Source organism: Lampris incognitus, chromosome 6, assembly GCF_029633865.1.
Source record: "Lampris incognitus isolate fLamInc1 chromosome 6, fLamInc1.hap2, whole genome shotgun sequence".
NCBI classification, from domain to species: domain Eukaryota; kingdom Metazoa; phylum Chordata; class Actinopteri; order Lampriformes; family Lampridae; genus Lampris; species Lampris incognitus.
Window position 1 is genome coordinate 56085620 of NC_079216.1, and position 8495 is coordinate 56094114.

Here is an 8495-nt window from a genome sequence, read left to right on the forward strand (position 1 = left end):
CATAAAACTGACTTGAGTTACAATTAACAGACCGGCTGTCTGACTGATTTGGAACGTTTCCCTTTTGCTTTTATCGTCGTTAAGGCCTACATGTTCCTCCCTCCCCCCCTAAGCCTAGTTACACATCGACCCTCCCATGCTGTCATCTTCACTGCCTGCCCACCTGCCGCTGTCATTTTTTTCTTTTGGTTTCTCCATTATTGCAAATTAGTTCAAAATTAATTCAATTCACAATTACAAGGTAATATATCAGCCATAATCCCTCCTATAATGCCAGTAGCATGTGTTTAATGACACCACTGTTTGATGTTCTACTGCCAGGGGGCAAGGACACCCTCTGCATACTCTCAAATGTGTATTTTACTTCCTTGGGGGTAATAAAATTCTGAGTCGCAAAAAAAGACTCATCAGTACCACGCATGCATTGGTAGGGTCATCCGAGTCTTCTGGGACAACCCATTTCCAGTGAGTACAACATTTCCAGGTGACTGGATCTGGGTATCACGGGCCCCCAAAATCTCCATTATGCCCATCTGCATCCCTCCGGCATTCATTCATCTCAAGCGATTTTGCGTTTTGTGAGCAAAACGGCTGATAAGATTTTTCCAGATCAAGAGTTTCACAGATGCTAGCTTGAAAATCCCAATCTTGATTAAAAAATTAATTAATTAATTCCGACTCTTTGGTATCATTGCTCATTCCCTTAAATAGAAACGTAGACCTCATAGAGCGGTTGAACTGCTGTGTGTTGTGATGCCTGTGGTCTGTGCAACAAAAGGTTACACAAGAATTACTCTGAATTTTGCTGTGTTCATATAGTCACCTTCACTTGCTTGCAAGAATTAAACATTAAACATGCTTAAAATTTCATAGTCATTGATTAACTTGTTGCACGGTACATACTGTATTTATGAAAACGGGATTCATTTCATGACCAACAAGGCAACAGAGGTTGCTGGCTCGTGCCCTTGCTGTCATTCTTCCACTTCTTGTGGCCCAGTACCAGCGACCTTAAGTGTCACCTTAAGTGTCACTTGTCGTGGATGGAAAAAAAAAGAATTATTCTTGTGCATGCGTGTTCATAACTAGTCTAGATGTGGATGGAGCTTCTACACTGAATATAGATTTTCAAATTGGAACGGCTTGAACTAAATATATAATGTGGTGTAACCTAATTGCACAGCGAGGTTCAGCAAACAAATGGAAATATCTTGCGTGAATCTTCTACATAATTAAGTCATATCCCTTGCTTATTGCAACCTCTTTTACCATTTGGATTTCTGGCAGTGTTGGATTTCTTGCAGCCTAGACAGCCTCACTGTAACGTTATTGGCCTATGTACACTTGTACAAAACAGAAAGACATATTTCAACACCTGCTGGAAGTGTTACGTATCACGAATGAAGACCAGAGGCCAGTGTAGCGAAACCCAAAAGGACAGACAGACAACAGAGCACCGGGATAACCCGAAGGACGATTTAATGCAGTGAAGAAAAACAAACAACACTGCCACAGGCGATAATGACAGGTGAGTCTCAGGTGGGCGTTGTTGAGACGATGTGCGTCTGGCTACCAAAGTCCGAATCCGTAGAGCGAGGGGTTGTCCGAGGAAGTCCGGGTCCGAGATCCAGGAAGTCAAGTCCGAATAGGAGGGGTCCGGGTAGAGAGACACAGAGGGAGATAGCTGGAGAGGTCCGGGGGAAAACGTGAAGGTCGCTAGGGGTGAGGAGCGAGGGAGACAAGGGGAGCCGTGGAAGTCGCGGAGGGAGAGTCCTGGGCGGGGAAAAAGAGAGACACGAATATAGACACTGGGAATAAACGGAGTAGCAAGAGGGCAAGGAACGCTGGAGGGCTTGTCAGAGCTTTACCGCAGGATTCAGTACGTCGAAGCACGGAGAGACGTTCTGGGAGGCTTCTTGTAGAGGGCTGCCTGATTACCGCAGGTGTGCCTGATGGAAGATGGCAAACACCTGGTGCAGCGCAGCGCTCGTCTCCTCAGAGCGCGAGCCGAGCGCTCGGATGTTTCCGGCACGTCTGAGCTGGGGAGTGGCTTGAATGTGCCGGGGAGGCAGCTCGGGGCGGTGTAACTGTTACCGGCCTAGATCTAGGGGAATCTGGGCGGTAGCAAGGATCCACAGACTGTGGGTACTGTGGACCGGTGAGGTGAGCTGGGTAGATAAACTGTGGATCATAGAAGAGAAACGCATGAGTCCATGTTCACTCCAGCTCGAACCAGTTTATTCTGAGCTGGTTAGGAAGCTGGGAGTAGCTTGACTCCGGGGATCCACAGAAGCGCTACAGCGCCCTCTACTGGCTTGGTGGAGAAACACCCTTGCTGCATTGCAATCACGTATCTAAGTTAGATCTAAATCTAAAAATAGGGGGGGGGTATAGTTTTTAAGATAAACTTTTCATTGAGGCTATTTTCAACCCCTTACATAACCACAACAGGAAGAACCTGTTTAGCTGCTTTGGGAGTGGCTAGGTCCAAAACTAAATCTCCAGATTAAAATGAAAAATCCCAAAATGTGAATTGATGAATTAGCAGCCACAAACAGATGGTCCTATTTGTGGCTGCCATGAACCTTCTTTTAAAGGCAGGAGGAATACAATGTAGAGGGCCAAAAGTGGATGACAGAATAAGACAAGACATCTGGCCTGTAGAGCATTCATGGTTGATATAACTGTGATGACTCCATCGATCCAAGGAACATGGTGGATCCTATGCTTGCTGGAGAAAATGGCTCCATGGTCTCAGATGCAGTTCAACCCAGGTAAATCTAGCAGCCTAAGTATCCTGAAAGGAAAGCTGACAAAAAGCATCTTCATTATTCAAGGGGCTGAGATACCAATGATTCAAGAACAAGGAATCCGATGCCTTGGAAATAATTATGACAGCACCCTGAAGGACAGAGGCAACCTCAAAGACACCATGACTCAATTAAACATCTGGCTCAAGGTAATTGACAACAACCAACTGCTTGGAAGGTTTAAGGTGTGGTGCTTCCTGTATGGCATCATACCCAGAATGCAATGGCCATTCCTGCTATACGACTTCCCCCGACTCATGTGGAAGCAATGCAGAGACTGTGCAGCAAATTCTTGTGAAGATGTCTGGGTGTCCCTCCAACTTTCAGCTCAGTCAACCTGTACAGCAAGACCTCCAAGCTCCGCTTACTACTCTCATCGATGGTGGAAGAATTCAAAGCTACCAAGGCAAGAGCAGTCAGGACACTGCTACTGTCTGGGAATGAGAAAGTCAGACATGCTAACAAGACCATTGAGTGTGGCAGGAAGTGGACGCCTCAGGAAGCAGTGAGGGAAGCAGAAGCGTACTGGAAACATCAGGAGATCATTGGGGTAATCTGTCAAGGATGACTAGGACTTGGAAACTGCGACGCCAAGAGATGGAGTAAGGCCAATGCCAAAGTCAAGAGAGGACTTGTGGTGCAAAGGGTCCAAGAGGCAGCAGAAGAAGACCGCAATCTAAAGATCTGGGGCAAAGAAGACAACCCATCCTGCAAGCAGTGTGGAGCAACCCTCTGCCACCTGAATCACATCTTCATCAGATCTCCCAATGCACAGGGAGAAGAAGGCTGATACAAGTGGAGGCATGACAAGGTCTTTACAGAAATTGCCAAATGGACGGACCTGCAGAGGGTCAAAGCCAATAAACACCAGGCATTTCCACCCAAAGTTATTAATTTCCAAAGGGAAGGAGATAAGGCTCCTTGGGCAAGAACAACTGCCAAGAGCCGTGCTCCATTCTGCATCAAGCTTCCAACTGGAAGATGCAAGTGGACCTGAAGAAGAGCCTTGTCTTTCCAGAAGAGGTGGCAGTAACCTCACTCCAACCAGACATGGTTCTTCTATCCAGGAGTATAAAAACTATCTTGGTAGCTGAACTCATAGTGCCCTGGGAGGACAGGCTAGCCACCTTTCACCAACAGAAGAAAGCCAAGTACCAGGATTTGGTCGATGAAGCTCTCATCAAAGGATGGTATGCAACCTTATTTCCCATCGAAGTTGGCAGCTGTGGTTTTCCAGCAACATTAGTGGGCTATTTCCTACAGAACATGGGTGTGAAACCCAAACAACTCAAGCAAGCCACTGAGGAGATAGCCATGGCAGCTGAGACCAGCTCAAGATGATTGTGGTTGATGAGAGCTCGCAGTTGGAACCCTTCTGCAGGTGAAGGCAATTTGATCTTTGCTGTCCCACTCAGGTGAGGCATACAGGCTAAGGGGTGAAATGCTTGTGACCCTGAGATACCTGCTGAAGACGCAGAAGGGTTTATCACAATGTGAATGCTCAGAACACCCTACCACCAAGGAATACCATCGAGAGGACTAACTTGCAACATCTTAAGTAGCTCCGGCAGTTTCTGCTTGTAGCAAAGCATATCTGATATTTATTTCACTTATTAATATGACTAAAATGAATGAATGAATGAATGAATGAACAATGCTCTATTTTGAACATGTAAATAACCAGGATCTAACATACAGATAAACCATTGCCAATAATCTGAAGTGATCAACAAATCCACACATCAAACTCAGTGAACAAATCTCTGTATGCATCAAATTATTTGTTACATGTTAAAACATGAGGAGGAAGTATACACATATTTTTCCTACCCTCTCTCACCTATTTTTAAGTTAACTCAGCTACTATACATTTCAAACTCATTTCTCACTGTACTGTATAGTTCAAATTCAATGCAAGTTGTGCAGCACAATACAAACTCAACTACTGTGAACAATAAGAGAGAAAAAGAAACACCAAAAACACATGAGAAAGGGGAAAAAAGAAAGAAAACCACATCCTAATGTCATGTACCAAGAATAAACTGATCTCAATGCTACGTACAACCAATATCCACTCTGTGTCATAGAAAGAAAAATGAAAAAGATGTGATAAGAAATGTTAAGAGATAAATAAAACAAACAGTTAACACAACTCTTCATCATCCCTACATCTCCGAATAATCAGTCCTGTGTACTTCTTCTTGAACTGCGTAATGTTTGTACTTTGTTTGAGTTCCATGCTCAAGACTGTTCCACAATTTTACCCCACAGACTAAAATGCCTGTGCTCTTCAAAATTGTACAACACATAATTTCTTGAAGTTTAATTTCCCTCTCAAACTATATTCCTCTTCTCTATCTGAGAATATTTTTTGTATATTACTCGGTAGTAGATTGTTCTTTGCTTTGAACATTGTTTATGCTGTGTTAAATTCTATTAAATCCCTGAACTAAAGGGCACTTGACTTTAAAAATAGCTTGTTGATGTGTTCGCAATATCCTACATTATTAACTATCTTTATGGCTCTTTTTTTGTAGTATACATGGTTGTAGGTTGGTTTTGTAGGTGTTACCCCATACCTCCACACAGTAGATCAGATATGGTAAAATAAATGAACAATACAGAGTGTACAATGATTTATGATCCAGAATGTCTTGGCCATTCTATCCAGTCAATAAGTTTTTTCTTTATTTTCTTTCTTTCTTTTTCTTTTTTTAAACCTGTGCTGTCACCAGGCTTGACACAAAACACAGGGAATTTGCACACCAATGTGTCCTTCACAGAGTGAATCTGCAAGTGGATTTCAGGTTCTCCACCTGCAAAAGGCAATCTTTTTAATCAAGAACCGCTTACAATAACTCCGTCCTTAGGATAATCTGTGAGATGACAAGAACACAGGGTTTTTGTTTGTTTTTGTGTTATATATTTACAGCCACCACCAGTCCCTCTCTTCCATGTGTTTGATCAGCTAAACAACCAATCAGAGCATCGCTTCTCCAAGAGGACAATCACCACGAATGAAACAAGGAAACTTAGAAACAAAAAATGACATCTATCTGATAAGACATAATTAAATCGATGTTACTGGTATCAGTTTAGGACAACAGTTATAGCAAAAAATGAGAAGAAACAAAAAAAAAATGGGGGAGTAAAGACTAGGCAGAAGGATGTAATCTGGAGAGTGTTCCTAGGAGTGTGTGAGGCAGACACTAGTAGTGTGTACATGCAACCTAAATATCAACTGATTTTTGAAATCCTGTTTTGTTATTCTAATCATGATGCTCTACCATTGGTTTGCTGTTTATTTATTATTAGTAGGCAGTAATGTGTGTTGAGTTCAGTGGCTAGGTAGGCAGCAGTGGCAGCTGGCTAGTACAGGGCGCTGGGGCGCCGCCCCCTACAAATATCAAGAGATGAAAAGCTCCTTTAACATGTTAAATATAATTTAGTTGTATGATGCAAATAATTACGAAATAAAAGTGTTTTTCAGTCTGTGAGCGCCTGTCAGCAGCCATTAAATATTGGTTCCAAATGGTATTTGGTTGATTTCTGTGTGAATACATATACTTCCTGGGTGAGGGGTGCCGGCCAAACGATACCTTATGTAAGCCCTCAAACTTTTGGCGAGCAGGTGACCTGAGGCTGCTGTCTGATTGGTTTCTTCAGATTTTCCATGGGGCACAGTTCTGTGCGCCCCAGACACCCCCACTTTATTGGCAGCAAATTTGTATTGTTTTAATGTTTTTTGCTCTAATGTGATTGGACAGTTCTCGTGGGCTAATGTGATTGGACAATTTTCCTGGCAGGGCCCAGCCTCGGCCCCTGCCAGGGCTCCGGCTCTGTCCCCTGCTATTGCCCCCACCCATGCTCCCATACCTTTTCAGTGCAGACGTTTTCAGTGCAGCCCCCCAAGACATTGACTGTTTCACTGGGCACTGTTCCCTGTTGGCTGTTTGTGTTTCACTGAGTACTGTTGTGTTACATTACTGTTTTGCATTTTTTCGTGATGGTGAATACTGGGGGGGGGGGGGCTGTGTGGTGATACACAACGTAGGATAGATTCACCAGGGGCTGCTGCTCCTTTAAGGAAGACGCTCAGAGTTATGACGTAGCACGGTTCATAGTTTCCCAGGAAGTGGAACCTTGTTTTCGATAGCCTAGCCATTAGCTTGTTGCCACGAGAGGTTGTGCTGTGTCGGTGTTGTTTTGTGTGGCGAGTAAACGGAATTAACTCGACTCCATCTCTCCATCTCCTCATTCCCGCACTCCCACGACATATCACCGAAACGGCTTGTGTTCTATTATAACAGGGGTCCGAAATTTAGATTTGACCAGAAATGTAAAGCGCTTTGAGTGGCTGTTGCATCTAGAAAAGCGCTATATAAAATGCAACTTGATTGATTGATTAATTAAATCCCGCTTTAACTCCATTTTGGCACAGATAGTTGCGCTTTGTTGGTTGTGTCAGTGGTCTCATCGAATTGTATGGACACGAAAGGAGCGGCATTTACCTCATCTAGAATGTTCCGTCGAAGTGCGTCACTTACTGCCGAGATAAGGTCGTTCTGAATACGGCTCCATATCCCGGAAAACACTGAAGAAACTTCCAGATGCGTCGCCAAGCGCTTTTCTTTCTCCGCAACGAGGTTTAAGAGCTCCACGTAGTTTCCACGGTTTGACGAGCCGTTGTCTTCCTTTTTTTCTTTCCTTCAGTTTTCCCTTTTTCTTCCCAATGTATCTGGCCAATTACCCCGCTCTTTTCGGGCCGCCCCGGTCGCTGCTCCACCAACCGCTCTGCCGAGCCGGGGGGCGCCCCGACTGACCAGAGGAGGCGCTAGTGCAGCGACCAGGACACCTACCCACATCCGGCCTCCCACCCGCAGACACGGCCAATCGTGTCTGCAGGGACGCCCGACCAAGCCGGAGGTAACGCGGGGATTCGACCTGGCGATCCCGTGTTGGTAGGGAACGGAATAGACCGCTACACTACCCGGACGCCACTGGCGCTTTCCATGTTTCCCCTAAAGGCCAATTCCTGTTTCCCTAAGTAGCAAGTAGCTCGTTGTGCGCGGAGACTTTTTGTTTTTTAAAGCTAGTGTAACCTACTAATAGACTCACTGGCCGATCGCCAGGGGGTCGACCCCCTTTAGTCGAGCGATTAGCAATGTCGCCTTGTGGTACAGTGCACGTCGGATCGAATCCCGCACGGGCGAGAAAATGCTCGGTGGGATCCGGAAGCGTGCAGATCCTCAGAAGTCTCTTCGGAGCGCGGGAATAACAAACTCACTGGCGCTTCCGGGAGAGGGTGACTACTGTACCCTGCGAAGAGACTCACTGGCCTATCGCAAGGGGGTTCCGTCCCCTTTAGTCGAGCGGTTAGCGATATCACCTTGTGCAGCACAACGCCGGATCGAATCCCGCAAGGGGCGGAAATTTGCTCGGTTATATTGGTGGCAGTGGTGGGATCCGGAAGCGTGCAGAATCTCAAAAGTCTCTTCGGAGCGCGGGTTTAAGGAAGGTGCGCTTCCAGGAGAGGGTGGCTACTGTAACCTACAAAACAAAAAACAAAACAAAACTCACTGTCCTAGCGGTTAGCGATGTCGCCTCGTGGTGCAGTACAAGTCAGATCGAATCCTGCAGCAGGTGGAAATCTGCTCGGTTACACTAGGTTGATCAGAGGGCACT